The 27424-nt window shown below is 44.7% G+C and overlaps 1 protein-coding gene across 2 annotated transcripts in view; it reads right to left on the reverse strand.

Moving 5' to 3' along the window:
* PTPRR (protein tyrosine phosphatase receptor type R) overlaps nt 1-27424 on the reverse strand; it is a 962385-nt gene that overhangs the window by 887659 nt on the left and 47302 nt on the right. The gene's annotated exons all lie outside the window — the stretch shown is intronic.

Below are 27424 nucleotides of genomic sequence, written 5' to 3' on the forward strand. Positions count from 1 at the left end.
GAAATGTTTGACAGATAATTACCATTAACCAGTTTCCACCATTGCTGTTACCACCAATTCGCCTAGTAAAGAAGCAAAGATGTCATAGCAAAAAGAGTGTATCATGGTTTCGTAATCATTGGAACTGGGGGGTGGGGGGGGGGGGGGGACCCAGCATAAACTATCGGGACCAATCTAGTTTCTGCCAAAAAGCTCTTTTGTCTGACTTTCCAGCCCTGGAAAGATCCATTTTTGATATTTGTAGCATGGAGGAACACCAGTCGTGTAACGACGGAGGAGAAGCCTCTTTCCACCGCTTACAGATTTCTCGTCGGGCCACCAGCATAGAATAGAACACAAGGTTGTTAGTTAGGCTTCGCTTTTGGTCCGCTACTCCAAATATTACTAGCTGGAGATCAATAATCACGGTGGAGCCTATTGAGAATGTTAGTTTATTGGCTATTGAATGCCAATAAGATGTTAAATGTGGGAAATCGTAAAACATGTGTGCGTCCGAGGCCGCCACTTGGCCGCACCGGGGACACGCCACCGGTTCACCTGTTGAAAATTTAGACAATATCTGAGGGGAGTAGTAAGCCCTGTGAAGGGTATATAGGTGGTTTCTTCGGAGCCAAGCAGGTTTAACTATATCCCAGAGAACATTACAGGAGGCTAACCATAGTTCATGCAAATTGATAGAAGGCAACAAGGAGCCCCACAGCTGGTCTGGAAGATGGAACTCCCCATCGATCTCCTCTAAAATTAGGTTGTAGAAAAAGGAAACCTCCTTGGGTGCAGGTGTTTTATCAAGTAAAGAAGATTCCAATTGACTACTTCCTCCAAGGGGCAATTGAGGGCGACGGGGAGCCCTAGTTGTTTGTGCTTGTGCCCAACTTGAAATTTGTAAAAATTTTAATCTGGAAAAATTAGAGCCCACCTTACTCACTAGATGTTCCCAGGAAAGCATGTCCCCTTCCACAAACAGGTCTCCCCATGTGGAGATTCCAGCATCTATTAATGGGCCTATCAGTACATCATTGGCCCAACCAGGAGGAGCAGGGAGATCCCAGATAGGAGATTTATTTGAGTGATATCCTATTTTAGTAATGACTCTGAGATTGTACCAAGTTCTTGCTAGGCCCTGCAGCACCTTCAGTTTGATCTTCTTGAAAAATTTGGGGTCTCCAAACTTAAAAAGAAACCCCGACTGCTCTAGTCCTTCAAACTGTAGTAATGTTCTAAACATCAACCCGATGTCTCGGTCTAATGGAGTTTTAAGTAGCATTCGGGCATGTGTCATCTGAAAGGCCCAGGCATAGATCTGGAGGTCTGGACCAGCCAAACCTCCCTTCTCCCTACGACGCCTTAATTTCCTCCAAGCTATTCTTGCACTTTTATTCTTCCAGACAAATGAAGAAATATCACTCTGCATCTTCGCAATTAGTGATGTTTCAAAATATAATGGTATACTGTTAAAAATAAAAGTCAACTTAGGTAAAATGGACATTTTAACTAAATTTGAACAACCCAGAAGCGTTAATGGGAGATGTCCCCAAGAGCCCATTAATTTCCTGCACTCTTTAGCAACTAAGGTAAAGTTAGTAGAGGCGATCAAGTTAACGTCCTTAACGATTCTTATACCTAAATATCTCATGTTACCACAAAGTTGTACAGGAAGCCCAAGCCCTACGCTGTTCCACACCATAACCTCGGTCTTGGTGGCATTTACTTCATACCCAGAGATGTTACCAAATTGCCATGCTAAATTTATGACTGTCGGAAACGCAGTGCTGATATCTGAAGTCATAATCATAATATCATCAGCATACAGGGACACCTTTTTTTCCCAATCTCTATATCTGAAAGGTATGATGTTATTATCCTCCCGAATTTTTTGAGCAAACGGCTTAATAGAGAGATCGAAAAGCAGGGGCGATAGCGGGCAACCCTGTCGTGTGCCCCTTGTGATGGTAAATGATTCCGACAATCCGCCATTAACCAAGACCGAAGCGGATGGATTATGGTACAACAGTTCCACCGCTCTGCGGAAAGCCCGACCCACACCGAATTTTTCCAAGGCCCCCGACAGGTACCACCAGTTGACCCTATCGAAGGCCTTGGTGGCGTCCAGCATGAGAATAGCTTAGGGTAACGAGGAGCTGGTTGCCATATCGATCGCTCCTATTAGGTCGTACATCAATTCAAAGAGCTGGCGACCTTTAACAAAGTCCTTTTGGTTGGAATGTAGGATTGAGGGAGCGACCAAACATTATTAAACATATTGGAGTCAGTAGCCCCACTGAGTCACAAAATAAAAAAAAATCAAACCCTCCTACCCTTGGCACAATCAAAGTCTAAATGAGGAAAGGAGGAGTCTTATATGCAGAAAGAAGGTAGAGACAGGAACCTTCGGCACTGTTCCTATTCAATCCACGTGAATGATGAAACAGCTACAAAAAACTAATTTGAAACACAAAAGCATCATACTTCAGATCCCAACTCAACAATGCAAGGAATCGCCCAAGATGATTGTTTGGAATAGTTAACCAACAAACCAGGGCAAGCATTGAAACCAAGATCAGCAATAACTCAGTTGGAAACTGCAAAGCTTTCTCTTCATTTTTCTATTGAAAAATCATAGAAATCGAAAAAGAAATTGTAACCGACAAAAAAAGGCTAAGAACCTGTATAAACAAGGAACACCATCCAGACATTGTATCTCAATTCCCAGTGGAGGAACAGACATCGACTCTCCCATTCAAAACTGAAATCAAGCTGTCTGGAGTGAGTTCAAAATGCTAACTGAGGAGGAGGTCCACAAGATCTTAATAGACATGAAACCAACTTTAGATTTCAATAATCCAATCCCCTCTACATAAATAAATGAATCGCTAAAACAAGGCATTATCCTGGACTGCCTGAAGGCTGGGCAATTACCACCCCTCCTGAAAAAAGTAAGAGTAGACACCACAATCTTTTGCAACTTTTGACCAGTAGCAAATATTCCCTTGCTGGCCAAATTGTTGGAAAGATGTATACACAACCAATTGAGTCAGCACATTGATCAATTCAAATTACTCGACAAATTTAAATCATGATTTAGACCAGGACAAAGCACAGAATCAGCCATTGTTCACATAATGTATGGCACCCTTACGATGCTAGACCACAACAAATCATGCCTACTCATATCGACCTCTCATCGGTGTTTGACACGATCAATCACAACCTAATAAAATTGCTAGAAAATGGAATGGGAATGTCAGGGAAAGTGCTCTCATGGTTCGCATCCTTCCTGCAGAACCGGTTGCAATGAATTAAACTAGGCAACTCACTGAAAACAGAATTCCTACTTTTCTCCCCCCATAATAGCTCCACACACTTCCAAGACTGGCTCATGCACCTAGATGCCCTAAACCGCAAACATACCATTATTGATTCCACTAAATTCCTTGGAAGAACTCTGGACAAGAATCTGAACACGCTAGCACATATCAGTGCAACCAAATCTTTGATTCTGTTTATCAGTCTTATGTACAGCGCTCTGACACCCTTAGGTCATGTTTGCGCCTTATAAAGCACAAAAACAAAAATAGTGTTCATTATACACGCACTCAGGCATTTTCATTATAGTTAAAAGAGAGTATTATCTAACAGTACAAAGTGTGCATGTGATGACAAGAACATTGATTTTGTTTATTTGTGCTTGAATATTTTGTTAATTGTAATCCACATACATTTTGGCCTTCATGATTTACACGATATCTGTATTATGTACTCAAATTAGGTCATTTATTAGCCTCGTGTTATTCAGTTTAGATTTAGTAGAATGCATCATATGTGCACACATATTTGATTCATTTTGCAGTTAGCAAATGTGAATTTAACGGTAGCAAGAGTGGGTTTAGGTGCTCCACCCCACCTTAATTAAACGTTGTTGAATCGATGAGGTCACACACTCATTTACAAAGTGTTGCATCTTAGTTGAAGGGCTAGGGACCGTAAAATAAAATTGGTAATGAAAATGTGTACATCATACTGCAGAATTAACATGCCTAAAGAGCAGTGGAGCTGAGAGTGGATAACTACACTCCCCTGAGGTTTGAAAACAGACAGGAGCATCAAAGAAAAATCATTCAGCGTGGTCAAGGGAGGGGAGGCAGGATGAAAGGAGGGTTAGATCCTCCCTCTGAGATGCTGCCTCTGCGCTAGATTTATCTATAGCAATTAAGAAGTGCAGGGCCGCGACTTCAGCAGACATGGGGGTTATAGGAAGAGATTCATTTTCGTCAGTGCTTTAATGGTGCGATATATGGGACCTCTGAAACAATCACTTAATGTAAGAAGGAGAGGCCATAGAAAAGGACAAGCCAGGAGCAGATGGAAGCATGTTTTCCAAGTTTTGCAAAGCAGTGTTTAGTAAACATTGGTCAATGGAGAAGTGAAGAAAAGCCAAGCAGCAAACCAGATTATCATCATTTTAAATTTAAAAGACACAATATGTAGCGGCGCGGTCTAGTTGACGCACGTCACGCACAGGCGTGACGTGCGGCCATGATAGTGAGGGATGCGCGCGCAGCGCGAAAGTGAGAGCGCGAATTTGCCGACGCGGAGCAGATGCGGCTCGGCGCTCTTTGGGGCAGAATTAGTTAATAAATCACAATTTACCAACTAATGTCCAGCGTCCTCATTGGGGGAGAACACAACATTACAATGGCGACGAGGGTGGGATGCTAGACCCTCCACCCCCTGCACAGAACCAGCCCACCAAGGAAACAGCATCCACAGGTGGCTAGAGGACACGCAGCGAGGGACAGGACCATGAGACACCTGGTGCCAGGAGGAGCAGGCAGCCGAGAAGTGACCAGCAGCCCCCACACAGGTACCACACCCCAAAGAGCATGGCAGAGCACAGCACAGCCCAGAGGAGGCACTTACCTGCCCGAAGGGGTAGCCCAAGCCCCACAGACACAAAGCAAAGTGCGCCGGATCATGCTGCGACCCACCAGGCAAGCAGGACCGCGCTGGATCCCCCAGGCAAGATTGAGGGGGCGGACGAGGGCAGTCCTCAAGCGCAAACAGTCAAGGAAGAACAGGACAACGCGCCAGGAAGTCCCAGGAGCCAAGAGAGCGCACATCCCGCGATCAAGAGCGAGAAAATGAGTGCGCAGGCGGGGTACGCGATGGCGCCAGTGCAGTTCCTGCCCAGACCAGGAGAACCACTTATGAAGTGGGAAGACTGGAGGGAATACATCGATAATTTCATAGGAGTCCTGGAGGATGAGAGTGAGGAACAATTCAATCCCAAGAGGAAGAAACGCATTTTATTGCTCAACCTGGGCCCAGAAGGCCTGAGAATTTACAAAAGCCTAGTGCCAAAGGAGAGAGGAAGCACCGACGTGGACGTGTATGCCCATGCCATCGAAGACCTGAACGAACACTACAGGCCGGCGGTGTGCGTTTCAGTGGACAGATTTAATTTTCAGCAAAGGAAACAACGCCCGGGAGAGACCGTTGAGGAATATGTTGCGGCCTTGAAGAGACTAGCGGCCACGTGCAAGTATGATAATTGGGAAGAGGAGTTCATCAAAGACCAGGTGGTGATGCATACCACGTGCACATCGGTGCAGGACAAGTTGTGGGCCAGCGGGGACACCACCCTAAAGGAGGTAATGGTAATAGTCAAAAGGGCAGAACTGGCGCGCAGGTGTGCGGAAGCAACGAGGAAAGAGACAGCCCCCAACGCCATGGTGAACAGAATAGGTGAGGAAGAGCCCCGCAGGGACTATAAGAACAAGGGTGCGGCGGCAAAGGGACCCAACAAATGGCAAGGCAACCCAGGCCCTCCAGGGAAACAAGCGGGTAGTAGCAAGAAACCATGCTATCGGTGCGGGAGCTGGTCGCACGAGGCGCACGACAGGAAGTGCCCAGCATTCCGCGCCAAATGTTCGTACTGCGGCATAGTGGGCCACTACGAGAAGGTGTGTCGGAGGAAGTCCTCGAAGAGCATGTTGAAGTATGTCGGACAGGACGACGAAGAACAAGAGGAAGGCGCAGAGGATGACGTCGTCACAATCATCTACATAGAAGATCAAGCCCTAAGCGTAGATGGCCAAGTGTTGAACGTTGACGGCAAGAGAACGATGAAACCGGTCCTGGAGATGCTGATTGGCGGAATACCGATAAAGGTCGTAGCGGACACCGGATCACCCTACACCATCATCCAAAGAGCGGTGTGGGAGGAAAGTTTTGCACCGCACCTAGGCCCACAACTGGAGAAGCTGGACATCCGCCCGGTGACGTACAACGGGGACCGCATTCCCATGGCAGGATTCAGACCATTAGATTTTAAGTTTAGAGGCCGGTCAGCCTTCTGCAAACTGTACATATCTGAGAGAGGACCCTCGGTCCTAGGATGGCTCGACCAAGGAGACCTGGGCAACAAGCTGGACCCAGGGGGCAAGGAACAGATACTACTCACAGAACCGGGGACCTGGCCCGACCTAGACAAATGGAAGGAAGAGTACCCCAAGGTGTTCGGAGGCACAGTCGGAAGGATGGAAAAATTTGCACACAAAATAGTCCTGAAGGACGATGCAGTACCGGTCGCCCACAAGGTGAGGAATGTGCCTCTGGCGGTGAGGGACGCAGTGCAGGAAGAACTGCTGGATCTGGAACGGAAAGGGATCATAGAACCTATCACGTGCGCGGAGTGGCTTGCACCCCTAGTGGTAGTTAAGAAGCCCAGCGGGAAGATCAGGCTGTGTGTCGACCTACGTGAGTTGAACAAGAGCATAGTGGTGGAAAAGTTCCCCTTACCCCGGATCGAGGAAATGTTGGCCAGAACCAGGGGAGTCAAATGGTATTCCACAATAGACTTAACCTCTGCCTACCACCAGATTGCCCTGCATCCGGAAAGCCGAAAACTCACTTCCTTCATCACCCCGTTCGGGTGCTACCAGTTCCGCCGCATGCCGTTTGGGCTGGCCTCGGCGGCTGCGGTGTTCCAAAAGTTGATGCACCAACTGTTCAAAGATACTGAAGGAGTCCAATATTTTCAGGACGACATCCTGGTAATGGGGCGTGACAGGCCAGATCACGACAACAAACTAGGAAAGGTGTTGAAGATCCTTGAGAACAAGGGCCTCACTGCCGAATGGACCAAGTGCCGGATAGGAATGGAGTCCGTCACGTACCTGGGGCATGAGATAGGGGTGCGAGGAGTCACCCCGAAAACAGACAATGTGAGAGCCATCTGCGAAGCGCCACCGCCGTCCAACAAAGAAGAAGTCCGATCGTTCCTCGGAATGGCGGAATATTATAGTAAGTTCGTGCAGCACTTCGCATCCAAAACCCATCACATGAGGCAGCTGACACGGGACAACACGGAATTCTGCTGGTCGGAGGCGGCGCTAAGTGAATTCGAGATTGTCAAGAGAGAGGTGGCCGGAGCAGTCCCTCTCCAAGGATACGACCCCCAAGGAACCACGATACTAACCACGGACGCCAGCGACAAGGGACTGGGCGCTGTCCTTATGCAAGATCGAGGTCAAGGGAGGATGGAGACGATCAGTTTTGCATCCCGCACGCTCAGTGAGACTGAGAAGAAGTACAGCGTAATTGAAAAGGAGATGCTGGCGGTCGTATGGGCCATGACCCGGTTCAGGCAGTTCTTGTGGGGCACACGGTTCTTGTTAAAGACAGATCACAAACCCCTACTGAAGGTGCTGACGTCCAGCGGACACGCAAGTGCCACGCCGCGGATCTCAAAGATGACCCTCAAGTTGTTAGAATTTAGGTACGATGTAGAACACATCCCCGGCAGCAGGAACAAGGTGGCAGACTACCTGAGTAGAGCGGCTGCTATGGACCAGACGGGAGAGAACCAAGAAGGGGCAGAAGAAATGGTGGCACTCATGGAAGACCAAGAGAAAACCATTGGTCATCTGGGATGGAAGCAGGCCTATGGGAAAGATCAAGTCCTTGAGGAAGTAAAATCCTACATCACAAAGGGGTGGCCTGAGAAGAGACTGACCCGTGGAGGCCTCAACCCCTACTTCGAAGTCAGAGAAGAGTTGTCGATGGACGACCAAGGAGTTTTTGTATACAGAGGGGAGAAAGTCATCCCCCCAGCAGAAATCATCCCCCAACTATTGGACATGCTCCATGAGGGACACTTGGGAATCGGAAAACTGAAACTAAGGGCCAAGCAAAACTACTGGTGGCCAGGGATGGACGTGAGGGCCGAGAGGCACGTCAGAGACTGCCCCCAGTGCCAAGGGGCAGACAAAACGCTCAAACCACTCCGCCCAGCCCTTGGCAAATTTGACCCCCCAAGGAATCCGTGGGAGGAGTTGTCCGTGGATATACTGGGCCCTATCCTGGATGGGCATGGAGTCCAGAAGTATGTGTGTGTCATGGTGGATAGGTACTCGAAATGGCCAGAGCTGAAAATAGACGAGGCGATGGACACCGAGACCATCATAAAGTTCCTGACGGACACGTTCGTGAGGGAAGGGATCCCGAAGTCCATCTTGAGCGACAATGGCCCCCAATTTAAATCAGAGAAATGGAGTAACTTTATGCAAAGAAATGGTATTCTAGCAAAGCACACGTCCATATACCACCCGGCTGGGAACGGACTTGTGGAGCGATTTAACAGAGTGGTAATGGGCTCTGTGCAGGCAGCCATCTCCAACAACAAGGACTGGGAAAGAGAGACTGAACGCATGGTGTGGGCGTACAGGATCACCCCCACAGGGACAGGGTACAGCCCTTTTCAAATACTGAGAGGCCGCGAACCATTCACCCGGGACAACCGCGTGTGGAAGGAAAGAGTCATAACAAGTGAGTGGTCCCCTGCGGTTGTGCGAGCCAACCTGGAGAAAGCATAAGACGTTTACTCTAGACACTACAACGCCCGGAGAAATGTGAAGGAGACCGAGCTGGAGAAAGGGGAATGGGTGCGAGTAAAACTGGCCACGCTAAGGAGGAAAGGAGAGAGTAAATACAGCAAGCCCCTGCAAGTCAAGGAAGTGAGGGGTAGAGCGGCTTTACTGAGTGATGGCAACGTGTGGTCACAGGATCGCATGGCTAGATGCAGCGGAGTGCAAGGATGGAACCGAGGTGGAGAGGACCCAGGGGATGGAGAAGAAGGGTCTCAGGAACAAGAACGATGAAATGGAGAGTTGGGGATGAGCGAAGGAGAACAGCGGAGAGAGAGAATAGACTATGGTGATCAAGGACTGGCGGGTGATGCGGGAACGAGCAGGCGAGATGGAGGCACGACCGCGCTTGAGAGTGGAGGAAGGAGCGAAGAGACGCAGGAGAGAGCGATCCCGCCTGACCCCCCGAGGCTCACACGGAGTGGTAGAGCGGTGGTTAAGCCTACCAGATTCCGAGACTTTGATATGAGCGACGGACAGTGAGTTTAATGTTTGTTGGGTAAAAAGGGGAGATATGTAGCGGCGCGGTCTAGTTGACGCACGTCACGCACAGGCGTGACGTGCGGCCATGATAGTGAGGGATGCGCGCGCAGCGCGAAAGTGAGAGCGCGAATTTGCCGACGCGGAGCAGATGCGGCTCAGCGCTCTTTGGGGCAGAATTAGTTAATAAATCACAATTTACCAACTAATGTCCAGCGTCCTCATTGGGGGAGAACACAACATTACACAATAGTACACACATTCAAGAAAATGCATATCACGTAACTATATGAAGAAATATTCCCTGCTCGGAATTCATGATTATAATTCAATTAATAGGAATCATGAATATTTTTGTTGCATGGGACAAAGTATACATATTTAGGCCAAGATTTACTAAAGGTTACAAAGGTACTGAGCTTGGAAACGCGGGACAGTAATTGCCTCTTTGCGTTTCCGAGCTACACTGTAAGCAAAATTTGAACTAACTCAGATATATTTTGAGGTAACGTATGCAATCAGGATGCCCAAAAAAATTGCAGCGATCCCGTCAGTGCGGGGTCATGATACAGCCCCAGAACCAAATGTTGAGGCAAGCATTGATTCATTTCAAGAACCTAACATGCAACACGTATGCAGGACACCAACCATGTCTGAGTGAAGGGAAGGGGCACAGCTTTACATGCCAGCAGTAGTTTGCAAAGAGGCATTACGGCAAATGTAGTTTATGAACAGGCATTTTAATTGTCTCAAAAGTTGTAGAGTGTTTCCCAAGTTTTGGCACCGCCAGTGCTTGCATCTTTGGTTCGGTGTAAGGGTGTTTGAAACACTGCCTATTGTCTCTTCAGTTAAGTGCCAACCCACAGCGCAGGTGCATTCACAGAGTCCTGTCAGCTAAATGACTCCAAGAGGAGCACTCTGCTTGGCATCACAGCACCAGTTCGTCCAGATGCATTATGGGAAAAGTCACCTTATTTCACTCACAAATGGAAGCATGCCTAAACCTTCGGCAGGAGTCTTCCTGGAGCACATACCTTGAGTGTCAAGCCTACTGCGCTAGACAGCATAGACTCAGCGCCATTTCTAGCATGAACTTTGCAGATGAATTCATTGGCAGGCCGCTCTGTAACTGTAGCACTGCATTGTTTTCTATGGTTTATGCAATGCGCCACAGCTAATTTATATCATCGGATGTTGCTTGAAGGTATTGGGGGACTAAGTCACAGGTATTTAAATCTCAACAGAGAAGCAGCACTATTTTAAAAAGTTCTGTTGGACTTCGAATTCCCACTTATTTAACAGAATTAATAATACAAAATACCAACCCTTAACTACTACCATTAAAACGAGGAGTCCTGAGAATGTCTATGACAGATAAGGTCTGGAAATAATTTTTAAATACTATCAATCAATCAGTGGATTTATGTAGCGCGACTAATCACCCGAGAGGATATCTAGGCGCTTGAGGGTCATGATGGTTCATGTAACTTAATCGAACAGCCAGGACTTAAGTGCTCTCTGGAATACCAGTAGAGAGGTTGAGGAGTGTAGCTGCGAGGGAGGTCATTCCAGATTTTCGCAGTGAGGTAGGAGACGGAGCATCATCCGCTGTTGCTTCGGTGGATGTGAGGGGTGTGGGCGAGTGAGAAGAAGGCAGCGAACAGTTGTCTGGTAGGATAGTGGAAGTTCTGACGGTGGTTGATGCAGGCTGCTCCTTGGCCTATGCCGACCGATAGTGACCGTCCTCTTGTGTACTGCCGACACAATTATCTACATGCCTGACACAGCCTTACTGCAATCACCATCTACGAGAAAACTGCCTCCCTCACCACACTTGTGAATGCGCGATGTATGGTGCACGACGCTGATGGAGAGGAATGCAAGATAAAAGAGTGTCTTATGAATGGGACGAGGCCCAAAGACTGACGTAGTTGGATAACTTTTGCATAGAGGAAGTGCTAACATATATAAAGGAATACAAGAAAAAAAGTTTAAGGTTACAACATTATTCGAGAGACTCTCTAAGCAACTTATACGGGCCTAACAAAAACAGGATTGAAGATGTTTCCGTTCTAACAAGATATTTAAGTGTACATCTTGTAAAAACCATGGTGGTGAAACCAAGACAGGACTGAAGTTTCTTCCCCTCCTATTCGAGATATTTAAGGTAGCAAATCTGGGGTCGTTACATTACCAGAACCTGGAGTGATCCGTGAGAACTTTTGGAGGTTCCTAAACGTTAAATTAAAGACCTAACTAAGAGTAATCCAGGGTATAGAGAACATATGTTGATTTATCTGGCTGGTCCTGATGAAGCTGGTTTCTATCACTGTTACCTTCCACTGAAACGCGTTGACCAAGTACTTGTAAAATCCCACTGACTATAGTGGTTATATATTGGGCAATAGACAGAAAACCAACAAAACGTGTTAACGTGTCCAGATATATGAAGTTGTGACTGTATGAGTGAGAGTGAGTGTTGTGTTTGGTCTAGTTCTCTACCTGATGATATGTGTAGTAATATGTGTATTAGTATGTCAATAATACATTTTGTATTATCATTTATTGATGATAATAATGTACTGTGTGGTGAAAAAATTCTTTTAAACTGAAAACATTGATATGAAAAGAAGTGCCTAATGAAAAAATAATTTCAATAAAAAAATGAGAAAGTAAAAAGAATTTGTTATTATAATATGGTTATGCCCAGATAATTGGAGGTTGAATCCCGAAAAATTAGAAGGTCACGAGGGAGTTGTCTCATTATGTTCGCTGTTTTTTTCCCCTCTTCTACCTGACCTAAAAGTGATTGCTTGAAATGAGGTCTCATAAACTTTACTTGGTCCCTCACCACACTCTACTCATAGTGTACATTGACTAGTGGAACATGCCTTGAAAAAGATCCATGCTTGCAAGCCAAGAGAGGGTAAAGCACATGTTGGATGTACGTAACATTTGTCTTGGTTCCAGTGATTCTGTTACATTAAGAATCACTTTTGAGCTTTTATTTTGCAAAATTAACAGCAGATGTCCATACTAAAAGGATTTTTCCAATTTAACTATGATTAAACCCACTTGTCCTGGCACACTTTCGCACCTACCTAACTAATGGGTGAGGAGTTCCCCATTCCCAAGGACCAAGGCCAAAATAATTATCCTCATTTGAACGCATGTCAGGGAAAACAATCGGGATCCATGACCCCTCAAATTCTGAAGCTGGTTCTTGGTTGTGCAGTGTTATGTAGGCATGGATCATCAGCTTGAATTGGCATTTCTTCTGTGCCGGGAGCCAGTAGAGTTTTCTGAGGTGGGGGATGTGGGTCTGTCTGGGAAGGTCGAGGATGAGTTTAGTGGCTGAGTCTCGTAGGATCTGTAGTCTCTACAGAAGGTGTGTGGTGATCCCAGCATAGAGGTGTTGCAAAGTCATCCTGTGCCCTGGGCACCCCCCAACTTTTTGCTGACTGATGCTGGTGGTAACTGATTTTGACTGACCCTGGGCTCTGTTTAACCAGGCCCAGGGCCAGTGCTGAGCTGAAAGGAACACATTAGAATACAGTTAAAACACCCAACATACACTAGGGTACACTATGGTATAGTGATGTACCCCTGTAATTGGCATGACCTACCCCATAGACCCCTAATATATAATAGGGCAGGGGATTGAAACTACCTAGAAGTCCCCAGTACCCTGGGGTATGGCAGTTTAGAGGACAGCAGCTTTTCTGCACTAAGCATGTGTGCACTGCTGAAGCCTGAGGTCAGTTTAAAAGCAGTACTGGTTGCCAGGACTGCTTTCAAACAATAAATAGGGTTAGTCCCCCTAGGCACAACAGGATCCCCTCCGGGGGTTATTTACATCTTCACTACTCAATAAAGCTTCATCCAAGTTTGTAATTGTGAATATTTATTTGTTTATCCAGAACATCATGGGGAATAGTAATGATATCACATTTAACCAATGATGATAAATCCAAACGTAGGATTATAAATCAAAATCATGATTGTCCTTTATTTAGTTCATGTCCCTCCCGATGCATTTCCGGCAATAAGCCCTTAGTCAGGGGACAGTTCTACAATAGAAAAATAATGATAAGGAATAATAAGGAGCAATAATAATGAGGAATAATGAGGAATAATAATGAGGAAACCATCCTAACCGCGGTCCCTGGTACCAAGCCACCCAGGATGTGGTGTCTTGTGATGGAAAGTGACAACATGCTTCTAAGTGTGCATTGGGATCAATAAAAGTTGGATCAAACCTAGTATGCAGGGTCATAAAGCTGTGACCTATAGGTTATGTTAGTTGGTAATGTGATATCATTACTATTATAGGGTGACATGAGTTGGGTAATACCGATGTTATTCATGCTGTCTAGGAGGCAGGTGGTGTTGTTGTCGATGAGGTCGTTGAGGTAGAATTTCAGATCTCCGAGGGAGGTGTAGTCTTGGCGAGTCAATGGCGAGAGGAGCAATGAAGTCAGGGCTGACAGTGCAGAAGCTGGGGCATAGTCCAGCTGGTCTGTAGGCAATGTTTTGTTTTGTTTTGTACTTTTATAGCGCGCAGCTACCCGGACCGGGTCTCCCGGCGCTTGTACTCATACCGCTAAGGAACCCTTCCTGGTTTTCCTTGTGAAGTGTCCACTCCTGGGCACCCCCATGGTGAAACCAGGCATCCTTGCGCTGTTGGGGCCGTTGTGGAGATTAAGCAAGCTATTGCCAGAGTTGCAGCGTGGGACCCATGATTAGAATAGGCCCTGAGGTGAGAATATCCGGTCAGAGGAATTTGAGCCCGAGACCCGCAGAGGCGGAAATCGAACCCTGGTCCTGGGCCAGAGCTCTGCATCAAGGTCTGCCGCTCTAACCATTGAGCCACACTTTTTCTGTCTATTTGTATTTGAAGTTGAGGTGTTCCATGGTCTGGATCGTGTCTTCTGTCTCAGTGATGCATTGAATTTTTTTTTATAGATGGTGCGATCTTCTATCTACTGGGTGTTGCTGTGGTGATGACAGGAGCGGAGACAGGTGTAAGCCAGGTTTCAGTGAGGAAGACGACATCAAAGGTGAGGGTGACAATGAGGTCCCAAAACTTGGTGGCAAGGAGGCAGGCAAGCTGATGTGAAGTAGGTGCGTTGCCTTGGTTGGTTCATGTGGTGGTGGATGGCGTTGAGGTTCTGTGGTTATCGGGACCGGACTCCATTTTGATTGCGTTGTTCATAACGCCATTTTATGTTGCCCTCATGTAGGCCTTGGAAGTAAACGAACGAACAAAGTTGCATGGGCTTCGTTGTCCATGTACATATTAACTTGCCCTTTCTGACTTGTGAGTGAACTGCAGGACGCTGACCTCTTCACTTGAAACTGACCCTTCACGAAGCCAATTTCCCTTGGTTTGATTCTTGTCTGAGATTGCCAATCAATGTTCAGGACCTCGTTAACTTTTAGTTTCCTTGCACATATCTTATCCTAATCAGCATCTGAATTGTTTCTTTCCTTTACGACTTTTCATTACATGGGTAGTGCTTTCAATTATGGGTTTGTCCGGCTTGTGGAAATTGAATTTGGGACATTCCTAATAATTAACGTTTGGGTTGGGTTACTGTAAATTGGGTTTTTGTTAATGTGATACTCAGTTAGAAAATGTGTCCTATTGGTCAGAATTTTGCGCAGTGCGTGTACATTTATAATGAGAATATTGTCTATAAATACTGATGTCTTGCTCTATGAAATTGAACAGTTTCTTGAGTTGTACACCGTGTTGTATTGCTGGGATTACTGTTACTAGCTGCAGCTAATACATTTGATCTCTGACGCCACCTAGAAGTATTCCGTGTCTCTGTTTGCCAAGACAGGAGAACCCGAAGACTTTGGGCGTGTCCCTGGCGCCGCTGGGTTCTAAAACCCGGTTCTTCAGCGTGTTAGTGGGTGATCTGATGATCATGGGGAGGTGCAGCAGCATCAGCTGTTTTGGTGTCCCGTTCCAGGGCTATGAGTTCAGCTGCGGTGTAGCTGCGGGGTGTAGGAGTACCAGGATTCTTGGTGCTGGGTGTGGTGAGGTATGGACGGGCACACATGGGCTTGCCTTTGTCACGCCTTTGGTGCACCAGCGGTGTGGCCATGCTGCAGCCTACATTATGTAGGTCCTGGGATGTGGGAAGGTCTTTGGGTGGCAGTTAGCAGGGCTAGGGGGAGGCAGAAAATGGGTGGCGGCAAAACAAGTGAAAATAGAATGAGGGAAAGTGAGATACAGGTGATACAGAAGAAAAAGGCACTAAAAGGCAAAACAGAAATAGAGGGAAACTAGGCACAGGCAATAGGGACGAGAGAGCCACGCATGGTAAAGTCAAATAAGGAAGCACAGGCAAAGGGAGTGAGGAAGGCACTAAAGGCAGAGGAAAATGGCACAAAAGGCAGAGTCTAGACAAAGGAACAATGAGTTACCAGGCAGACAAGAATCTGATTGTTCGTGGGGATGAAAAGGGAGAGTGAAATTTGGACTCTCAGTAATGTTTCTAATTTCTTAGAATACCAGTGGGCTGGAAGGGGAAAGAATGAGCAGAAACACAGGGTTGGACCCTCTTACTTTTAAGGATGTGCTTGGACAGATGGAGAAGGTATATGGTCTCTAGTCTTCTGGGTTGATACATGGAACCAGGCCATCAAATTCTGAATATCAGAATTAAGCGCAAATTAATTTCTACTAAGTTTCTCAATGTTGAGAACTTTGAAAGTGGCGGACACCATTGCCTGTGCACACAATGTGCCCCTATAGGACACAAACTATTCTACTTTGTCAAACAGACTTTAGCAATATGTGAAGAATCAACAGTACATGTTCCACTTACAGGTACCACTTAAGCATGCTGGCATGATCGTCATCAAAAGATTGTAAATAAGTAATTCAACAGACCATGGTTGCATTAGACATATGTAACATACTATAGATCCAAAAGCTTTCAAGGGACCCATGCATACTCCCAACTCAGATTAAGTCAATTACTACCAGTCTTATTTTCATCCTTTGCAGCAGCATCTTCCATTTCATAGATGAAGTGCCAATGAAGCTGCCTTCGATTGCTCCAGCCCCTCATAAACTGAATAATCTCTCTCATGCAGGGAATCATATAATACTTAAAAGTGAGACAATGGAATCACTTGATTAATGGTCATATAAGGAGGGCAAGAATTAGGACTATACATTGTTTATATCCTGACCCAAAGTTGAGTAAACATCAATAACAACAAGAAAGGCACAGACAACTAGAAATAATAATTATGTAATCATGAGAAAGTCGTATTTAGTCCATAAAAAGAATAACTAAATTAGTTCCATCATCCATCTAGTAAGCCCTTCCCAAGTCATGGTACAACTACTTGTAAAAAACTGGGTTACCAATTGGGTAGGTGGAGTGGGGCAAAAGCTTTCGTAAGCAGCAACCACAATCCTTGTCAGGGTAAAGTCACAAGCAAACCCCAAATTAACCTGTGCTCAACCGTTGGGTAGCTTGGCACAGAACAGTCAGGCTTAACTCAGGGGAAATGTGGAAAGTATTTGTGTTACACTTCAAACAGTAACACAGTGAAAACACACCACAAAAGGATCTCACACCAGATTAAAAAATTGAGTAATTATATTAAATAAAACAAGACCAAAACAAGAAAAATCCAATCAAAGGAACCGAAAATATGCAGGTTTAAAGATTTCAGTGAAAATAGTGCCAAAAAGCACAAAGTGCCAATTGTGGATATCCTGTTGTGCCAGACTAGGAAAAAGTCACAAGTTCAGGCTAACCGCGATGGAGAGTGGGCCAGCCACAGGGACCCAGTTTGGACCGTGGACGAGAGTACCTTAAATCCTGGTTGAGGAGCATAGTGAGGTCCTGCGCTGAGGATGCATTGTGCTGCCGAGGCGATGCGTCAGGCCCAAGGGGATGCACAGCCGCAATGCGAGGTTATGCACCATCTTAAAAGATCCTGTCCATGAGCTTGCGATGTGAAGTCCGGTGTCAAGGATGCATTGCTGTTGCAGTGATGCGTTGGTTCCAAGGAACTGTGAGGCTCTGATGAAAGAACCTGCATCGTCGTCAGGGCTGCTGTCGATGAGGGCTTTTTGATGTAAGGGCCTGCGTCGGGAAAAGCTTCAAACAGGCGGTAGTTCCAAATGTGGGCAGCGAGGTTGATGCAGTGTCCCTGTGCTGGTTGAACTCTCGAGTTTGATTCATATTCCACCTCATTCAATCCTTTAGGCTCGCAATTGACACCGGTGGGTACGTATCAAGACCTCCTAGAAATTACCTTGGATGCCCATTACAACCCGTTCAAGGTAATACACGCTACAAAGTTTGAGACAAAAGTGCACTTATTTTTGGCATCATAAACTGACTTTCTTTTGGAACAATGTACTGATCAGGTGTCCCTCTTTCAGAAACCCGTAGGGATCACACAAAATAACTGAACCCCGTCAACTGAAACCCCAATAAACTGCGACGACTCTTGTAAGGTAATCCCCTTGCAATTAATGCTCATATTGGAGCTATTCACAGAGGCTATTCATTATAGAATAGGAACTCATGTATATTTTCTTTTCATTTTTTGCACAAAACCATACAGGAAAAATCATACAGCCCTGATGAGAACACGTTAATTAATATTACGAGTTCGAAACGCGTCGGCCAAATGGAGACAAGCACTGTTGAATGACTGAAACATTGATTTAGCCTATTCATTTTGATTAATATTGTGCATGTTATTGATTCATCTTTTCTCCACTTGATTTCTTCCTAATTGTTTTCTTTATTCCTTGATTGGAATTGTATCAAAAATGTGGATACTGTGGTAATGTATATATGATATTGAACAAATGTGGATATCGTGCAAATATACATATGAAATGTTTTGATTTGTGTTTTATGTAGTAGTGTTTTGTAATTTTGTATAGTCATTGTTTGAATAACTGTTTGTACATGGTATGTCTTTTCGTAAAAACTATCTTTCTAACTAAAAATAAATAATTCATAAGGTATAAATAAATAATACCAGACAAATCTTCTATCAAAAGGTGATTTGTTACTCCAAATAAGGAGACATTGTAAATTATATGTATGGCCAGCACTGCATTTTTTCAAAAGGTTGAACTCTCGCAGCAGAGGCAATGCATTGGTTCTGCTAAGAATGCCACCGCACAGCAGAGGAGATGTATCGGTTCTGCTTGGTCCACAAATGAGCTGGCAGAGTACTTTCAGGCCCACTTCTAAGGGTAGAGAGCTGGGGTGGCACAACTTGGCAGCATTTATACCCAGTCTGCCTTTGAAGTGAGAGAAATTGATAGATGTTTCCCTTTGAAGTCCCCAGGCACCCTGTCTTTCCTGTCCTGGCTCTGGATTAACTACAGGGGGTATGTAGCCATTTGTGTGGCAGCACAACACAGTCTATTCAAGAGTAAGTAGGGCTGTGCCCAGCTCCGCCCTCCTATACTGCAAGTGAAGGCCCATCCTAGCACACCTAAGCTCTCAAATGTGTGTGACTGTCTAGGAGGAATACACAAATCCCAACTGTCAGCTACACACAGTCATGTGACTCAGGGACGGGCTGAAAAGTACAAAATGCCTATGGCAGGAAAATGCCAACTTTCTAAAAGTAATGATATATTGCAGCCGTAATGCACTTGAGAAACTAATTTAAATACAGTGATCACTTGAACAATTTAATTCCAAACATGGAACAAATACGTGTGCAACGGGTAAGAGGCCCTGCAAGCCGTATAAAAGTGGCATTTTCAAAGTTGTAATTTAAAATCCAACGTTACCATGAGTGAGGATTTTTACTTACAATTTCAAAGACTTCAAACATGAACTGGTTACCTGCTTCTATTTGAAAATTACAGATTATTAAATGTTAATAGGTGACTCCAATGCTCCTATAGGGGAGGTTGGCCTTGAAGTAATAAAAAACTAATTTAAGAACTTTTCATTGCAGAGACATGTAAAACTTAAAAGTAAATGGCCAACTTTTTATATATACTGCACACTGCCCGTTGGGCTATCCAAGACCTTCCGTACGGGTGATTTATATGTATGAGAAAAGAAGGTTTTGGCCTAGAAAAAGGATTATTTTGCCAGGTCAATCAATCAATCAGGATTTATAAAGCACAGTAAATCACCTGTGAGTGTCTCAAGGTGCTAAAGTCGCTAGCTGCTTCATAGAGAAAGCAGTGAAAAATTAGGCAATAGCAGGAGAAAGCCCTCATTAAAAAGGTGGGGAGGAAGGAGAAAGCAGTAAAAAACGAGTCAAAAGTAGGAGAAAGCAATCAGAAAAAAGGGGCGAGGATGCCGAAAGCAGTAAAAAATGAGGCAAAAGTAAAGAAAGCACTCAGAAAAATGGAGGAGAGGAAGGAGAAAGTAGTAAAAACAAGGAAAAAGAAGGAGAAAGCACTCAGAAAAATGAGGGGTGGGAGAAAGCAGTAAAAAATTAGACAAAAGCAGGAAAAGCATTCATATAAAATGGGAAGGAAGCAGGGCATTGCAGCAGCATGGAAGTGCTAGGCCTGGGGCAAAAAGGCAATTTAAAACTGAACAAGCAGGCTTCAATGGAAGGTCTGAGACATGTTTAAGGGCTACTAATGATATATTGCAGCCGTAATGCACTCGAGAAACTAATTTAAATACAGTGATCACTTGAACAATTTAATTCCAAACATGGAACAAATACGTGTGCAATGGGTAAGAGGCCCTGCAAGCCATATAAAAGTGGCATTTTCAAAGTTGTAATTTGAAATCCAACGTTACCATTAGTGAGGATTTTTACTTACAATTTCAAAGACTTCAAACATGAACTGGTTACCTGCTTCTATTTGAAAATTACAGATTATTAAATGTAAATAGGTGACTCCAATGCTCCTAAAGGAGAGGTTGGCCTTGAAGTAATAAAAAACTAATTTAAGAACTTTTCATTACAGAGACATGTAAAACTTAAAAGTACATGGCCAACTTTTTATATAAACTGCACACTGCCCCTTGGGCTATCCAAGACCTTCCGTAGGGGTGATTTATATGTATGAGAAAGGAAGGTTTGGGCCTAGAAAAAGGATTATTTTGCCAGGTCAATCAATCAATCAGGATTTATAAAGCACAGTAAATCACCTGTGAGGGTCTCAAGGTGCTAAAGTCGCTAGCTGCTTCATAGAGAAAGCAGTGAAAAAGTAGGCATTAGCAGGAGAAAGCCCTCAGAAAAAAGCTGGGGAGGAAGGAGAAAGCAGTAAAAAACGAGTCAAAAGTAGGAGAAAGCAATCAGAAAAAAGGGGTGAGGATGCCGAAAGCAGTAAAAAATGAAGCAAAAGTAAAGAAAGCACTCAGAAAAATGGAGGAGAGGAAGGAGAAAGTAGTAAAAACAAGGAAAAAGCAGGAGAAAGCACTCAGAAAAATGAGAGGTGGGAGAAAGCAGTAAAAAATTTGACAAAAGCAGGAAAAGCATTCATATAAAAAGGGGAGAAAGCAGGGCATTGCAGCAGCATGGGAGAGCTAGGCCTGGGGCAAAAAGGCAATTTAAAACTGAACAAGCAGGCTTCAATGGAAGGTCTGAGACATGTTTAAGGGCTACTTAAGTGAATGGCACAATAACTGCTGCAGGCCCACTCGTAGCATTTAATTTACAGGACCAGGGTACAGGTAGGCCCACTTTACTAGGAACTTGTAAGTAAATTAAATATGCCAATTGGGGATACACCAATGTTACCATGTTTTAAGGAGGAAGCAAATGCACTTTAGCACTGGTCAGCAGTGGTAAAATGTGGAGAGACCTAAGTCCAGCAAAAACAAGATCAGTAACAATAGAGAAGGAAGAAAACAAGTTTGCTGAGACTTCTAACACTACTTCTCACCTAACACAATACAAATGAAAACATATGTAGACATTATTTATTAAAGAGCCCATGGCATCAGACCTAAAATCTCTATAAATGTAGAAATTGGAACAAATTTGCTTTGTGAGCATAAAATTAAACTGAGATACTATTAAGAGTAGAAATATTATCTCAATGGAAATAGTTCCGAAACCATTTTAAACAACAGATCCTCCATCCTTGTACTTTGTAATGAAACATTGTGGTGCACAACTAAACACATGAGACCTGTATTAATAAAGACCTCACAAATTATTGAAAAAGAGTCAGCAGCACACACTTGGCTCCAGTATGTACACCAGCCCTTCACACAAAATTCTTGTTACTAGAAAGAAACTTTGAAAAACAGACATAAAGCAACATCTCAAAAAGTTAAGTCCCTAAGAGAACAGTGTAGTGACTCTAGGGGTACTCTCTAAGATGTCCTCAAGCTTTGTCAAGTGCATTTCACTGCGCACTACCATCACAGCCTCTCTGGCTTTCATTGTTTCTCATACAGAGTATGATCCACAATCTTGGTATTTTCATTACTCTTTTAAACATAATATCCCCTTTCAACCATATCTTCTCCCTAATTCTGCTCAAATTGCTTCTCAAGGCAAGGTTCGCCACACTATTGAAGCAATTGACATGTAAATGCTAAACAAGTTAAAGCTGTGAAGCTGCTTCAACACTCTTTTTCTCTTTGCTCACGTATTCCCAAATTATACCATTCAAGAAACATCCAACAGTAATAAAGTGAAAACACAACACAAGGAAAATCCCACACCAAATTAGAAAAATAGTGTAAAATGTATTAAATAATTTGAGACCAAAATGAAGAAAATCCAATCAGTGGAATCAGAGATGTGCAATTATAAAGGTTTAACAGAAAATAGAGGCTAAAAGCATGAAGCGCCAACTGCAGTTGTCTGGTCATGCCGGACCAGGACAATGTCAGAAGTTCATGCCAATTGTGATGGAGTAGGGTCCAGATACAGGGACATAGTTAGGGCCGCCAAACAAGGTGCCTTAAATTCGTGTTGCAGAGCATTGCGAGATCCCTAGTGGGGGATATGTGATACAGCAGCAGTTCCAATGGGCTGCCCTGCGAGATCCTGCGTCAAGGATGTGTTGTGCAGTGGTCATTCTGAGGTGTTTCAGGGCTGCGATTCATGGTACTGCGTTGAGAAGGTGTCCTGCACCAGTGGTTGCAAAGAGCAGCAGGCTCATGGGTGGGGATGTGTTACGGAGAGGCGGTTCAGATGCGCGGCTGCAAGGTGATGTGTCAAGCTGCGTTGGCTCTGCTTGCACTACAGCTGGGATGGCAGAGCACCAATCTGGCCTACTTCCAGGGCCGGACTGACCATAGCGGGCACTGGGCGTTTCCCCGGTAGGCCTGCTAGGGTGGAGGCCGGTTTTGGCACCTGTGGGGTCATTTTTGTTATCCAGGGTCGGCAATATCTGCCCCCGTAACAAAATTGGCCGAAACTGGTCCTCACAAACTGCTCAGCTGCACTTTCCCTCACCCCAAGGTGGGGTGGCTGAGCAGTTTGCCAGTGCCACTTTCTGTTCCCAGTCCGGCCCTGCCTACTTCCAAGGGTCCAAGACTGGGTTGGCACCACCTGGGGGCAAGATTCACATCAGACAAAGTCCAGGTGCAGGGTCTAGGGTCGTTGGAGCCTTTTCTGTTCCTAAGGATCTGCAGGGGGCCAACCAACTAGCTTTTGGAATCATTCTGATTGTCCTTGTTTCAAGATGCAGGTCCAGCCCTTTTCAGTCAGACAGTAGGGCAGTAGGTCAGCAGAGATTCAGAGCAGTTCTTTTTACAGCAGGGCAGCACAGCAGTCCTTCTGAGTCTACCATACCTCCAGAGGTGTACTGAAGTGTTGGGTCTGAGCGTACAATAGGAAGGTTCCACACCAGAGATGTTTGGAATTTCTTGCCTCCCTGTCTTAATTTGGGGCACATTGGACAGATGTGAAACTCTTTCTGAGAGTGCTGAGGCAGAGCCTCTGTGAAGTGCAAGTGTATTACGTGACAGCTCTGCTCCCCTATCAAGTCAGAGATGACCCATCCTGCCAACACCAATAAACTCTTTATATCACTGTCTGGGAACAATACACAAATACCAACTGCCAGCTACACCCAGTCATGTGACCCAGGATACAGGCTGCTTGTGCCAAATGGTTGGGGCAATAAAATGGCAACTCTCTAAAAGTGCCATGTTCAGTATTATAATCCAACTTTACCATCAAAGAGGGTTTCAAATTACAATACTTTAGGCACCAAAGTCGACATACCTACTTGCTCTCAATTGAAAGTTATTACTTATTAAATATAATAAGGTAACCCAATGTTAACCTGTGGGAGAAATGGGCCTTGTAGTATTGAAAAATGAATTTAAGAGTTTTTCGCTACCAGATCATTGAAACCTTAAAAGTACATGTCCAACTTTCAAACACACTGCACCTTGCCCTCTGGGTTGTTTAGGGCCTACCCTAATGGTGACTTATATGTATTAAAACTGAAAGTTTTGGTCTGGGAAAAGATTTGTTTTGTAAGGGCGAAATGGCAGTTTGAAACTGCATACACAGACTGCAATGGCAGGCCTTAGAAATCTTTTAAAATGCCACGCAAGTGGGTGGCACGATCAATGATGCAGGCCCACTAGTAGCACTTCATTTACTGGCCCTGGGTACATGCACTACCACTTAACGAATGAATTAGAAATAAAGTTAATGTGCCAGTTGGGTGTAAGCCAAGTCTGCCATGTTTAAAGGAGTGTGTACAGTCATAAAAGCCAACAAAAAGGGTTCAGAAAACAAGAGAGTGAAGGCAAAAAAGTTTTGGGATGACCCTGCAGAAAGGGCTTAGTCCAACTGGCACAATAAAAACCCTCGGTTTCAGCATCCCAATGATGACTGACCTTCATATTTTATTTCTTTAGTACTGGGTTAAATCTGCAAAATTCTTCAAAAATGATGGTAAAAATGTGCAAAGCCCAGGAAATGTTGCTTTTCTTTAACACTCGTAGGAGAAGATATATCACCAGCATTTAATATGGATCCAAGATACTCAATGTCTTCTTTTTACAATTCAAGTGTTTCTAGTTTGCAGCTCAAGTGGTATTGTTGAAGTTTAGACAACACTGCAGGCACGTTCTTGATGTTCAATAAAAGTATTTTACAGAATCAAAGCAGATCAGCAGGAAAGGATTTAGGCTCAGCACTAGAAGTTTATGGTTAGGTTTAGAACATCAGAAAATAATAATCCATTAATTCTTTGCATAAACTGAGTAGCATTACTCAATACTTTAAATACTCAAATTGGGGGCTGAGACACTGATGCTGGCAAGGCAGCGTGAAGGTAAAACTTTCAACCACATGCCAATCATTTGTACCAGAGACATGCTGTCTTCACTGTACACAACAGGAGACCAAACAAACATACCGCTGACTCTGCACTCTGCTCTAAGTTGGAGTAGTTTTGAATTTCCATTCTAATAGGAATGTTATCTATGAGCTAAGTAAGTTGGACGAAAATAAGGCTTAAAGCACACCACCTATTTGCATGTGTGAATCAGATATTCACATAGAAAGGTTACTATACAGTTCTCTCCCATTAATTTAATGAAACTGGCATTTATTCCACGATATATGTTAGGTCAGTCTGAGAGCATTCATGAGAGACTTGAAGCACCTGCAGGCTTACCACTAAATTTGGAGTATAACTGGAAAATGTGAAAACCTATGGTAACTGAAACCAGTATTAAAGATGAAACACGTATTGAATTTGATAGACTCATAAAAGGGCATGGACCCCCCCCCCCCAATACACATTAGTAAAAACTGCTTAAAAGGAGATCTCACGAACTAGAACTGTAAAAAAGGCTTAATTTTCAAACCTAAAACAAGAGATGTGCACAACCAGTTAATTATAGTATAATATTAGCAGCAAGGACCACAGCTAAGTGTTGAAAAACCGGACTGCTTATCCACATTCAGGGAATGAACTGTCAGAGAATCCGAGAAAGATTGTAAAGAATAAAAAAAAAGAGTACACAGTAAGTGATCAAATAAACAATATTAAAACCCCAAGAACCTGGTAATGTTATATGCAAATGAAGTAGCCTTAAAATGGAATGATGTTCTAGCAGGCATATATAGATTCAGAAAAAGGCAAATAATGTGTGATGCAAGTTGTTGATGTTTAATCTGTAATAAATATTACTGCCCCGGTTCATAATACATCTACCTCTCCTGTTGAACCATGTCATGGATTCCAATCATAAGGCAACAGAATATACTCTGCAATCTTGAAACAAATACTCATGTTCTGGGAGGGTTGTGGTCTTTTCTGCTTTGTTTTTGGCTGTATTTGTAATTGTTTTCATTGTATCCGTTTTTCGCCTCCTTCATTTCCCCTGTTTCTGCTGTGTACTTTTTTTCACTTCTGTACCCTTCGCCGGTCCCGCTTTCCCGCCACTGCGTCCCCTGCGGCCCCGCCCCTGAGGTTCTGTGATTTCGAACCAGACTCCATTTTGTTTGCGTTGCTCGAGATGCCATTTTGTGTTGCCCTCACGTAGGCCTTGGAAGTAAACGAACGAACAAAGTTGCATGGGCCTCATCGTTCATGTATGCAGGCCCTTTTCTGACTTGTGAGTGAACTGTAGGACGCTGACCTCTTCACCTGAAACTGACCCTTCATGAAGCCAATTTCCCTTGGTTTGATTCTTTTCTGAGATTGCCAATCAATGTTCAGGACCTCGTTAACTTTTAGTCACCTTGCACATATCTTATCCTAATCAGCATCTGAATTGTTTCTTTCCTTACGACTTTTCATTACATGGGTAGTGCTTTCAATTATGGGTTTGTCCGGCTTGTGGAAATTGAATTTGGGACATTCCTAATAATTAACTTTTGGGTTGGGTTACTGTAAATTGGGTTTTTGTTAATGTGATACTCAGTTAAAAAATTTGTCCTATTGGTTAGAATTTTGCGCAGTGGGTGTACATTTATAATGAGAATATTGTGATGTCTTGCTCTATGAAAATTGAACAGTTTCTTGAGTTGTACACTGTGTTGTATTGCTGGGATTACTGTTACCAGCTGCAGCTAATAAATTTGATCTCTGATGCCACCTAGAAGTATTCTGTGTCTCTGTTTGCCAAGACAGGAGAACACGAAGACTTTGGGCGTGTCCCTGGCGCCGCTGGGTTCTAAAACCCGGTTCTTATGTTGACGCCCTGTCTTGGACCCTTGATTGATCCTTTGTAGAGCGAGACGATAGACGGTCTTCTGTTGGCGTGACAGATATTTGGTTAAGTATAAGTGGTTCGCTCCCACAACTTTGTTTTGGTTCTTGGTTTTGATTTGATTTTTGGAAAAATCGAAGCCGAGGGGCTCGTATATTTACGAGTGTATCAATAGTTGATAACCCCTTGAAGTTTGAAGCTAGATTAGTGAGCTACAAGATGCCTGGTCTTAGCAAAATTAGGAAATGGTTTAGTTGTGGTTGCAACAGGGATTCCCGATTGGAGGATTCGTGTCCGATACCTCCGGTTGGAACTCCGACTTATGAGCTCTATTCAAAACACGGAGTGGGTCCTATTACTTATAATGAAGTGTGGGTCCGCTATACTAAAAAGGATGGTGTCTTATGATGGCCCCAACATGGTAGTTTCGAAGTAAATGTTTTAGATAATCTGGAAGTTGCGCTATTTAAGAAGAAAGCCCGTCCGGCAATGTTTGACTCTTTCCGCCTTTGGCGTAAGTGTTGGACACGGCCTCGTGGCGTGGTCCGACCCCGTCCGCCTGGAGGGCCCCGGACGACATCGGCCCTCCATTTACCTACTATCGACCCCCCTGACACGCACATGCACGAACCCTCGGCGCGAGCAGCCTCCCCGGCCACCTACAGCTCTCCCCCTCCCGGGTACCCCGGCCGAACCTTCTCGCCAACGCTGCCAGCCTGGCACCCTGACCAGGCCACCCTTTCCGGGCCGACTCCATCTTGGGACCCTCACGCCCCGAACACGTGGCCACAGCCATCCCGGGCCCGGCCCCAACGAAGCCCAGACATTGAGGCACCAGGATCCTCCTAGGTGGTAAAGTGGCCACTCGACCAGATCCCGGAGGAGGAGAGT

Source organism: Lissotriton helveticus, chromosome 1_1, assembly GCF_964261635.1.
Source record: "Lissotriton helveticus chromosome 1_1, aLisHel1.1, whole genome shotgun sequence".
Classification (NCBI taxonomy): Eukaryota; Metazoa; Chordata; class Amphibia; order Caudata; family Salamandridae; genus Lissotriton; species Lissotriton helveticus.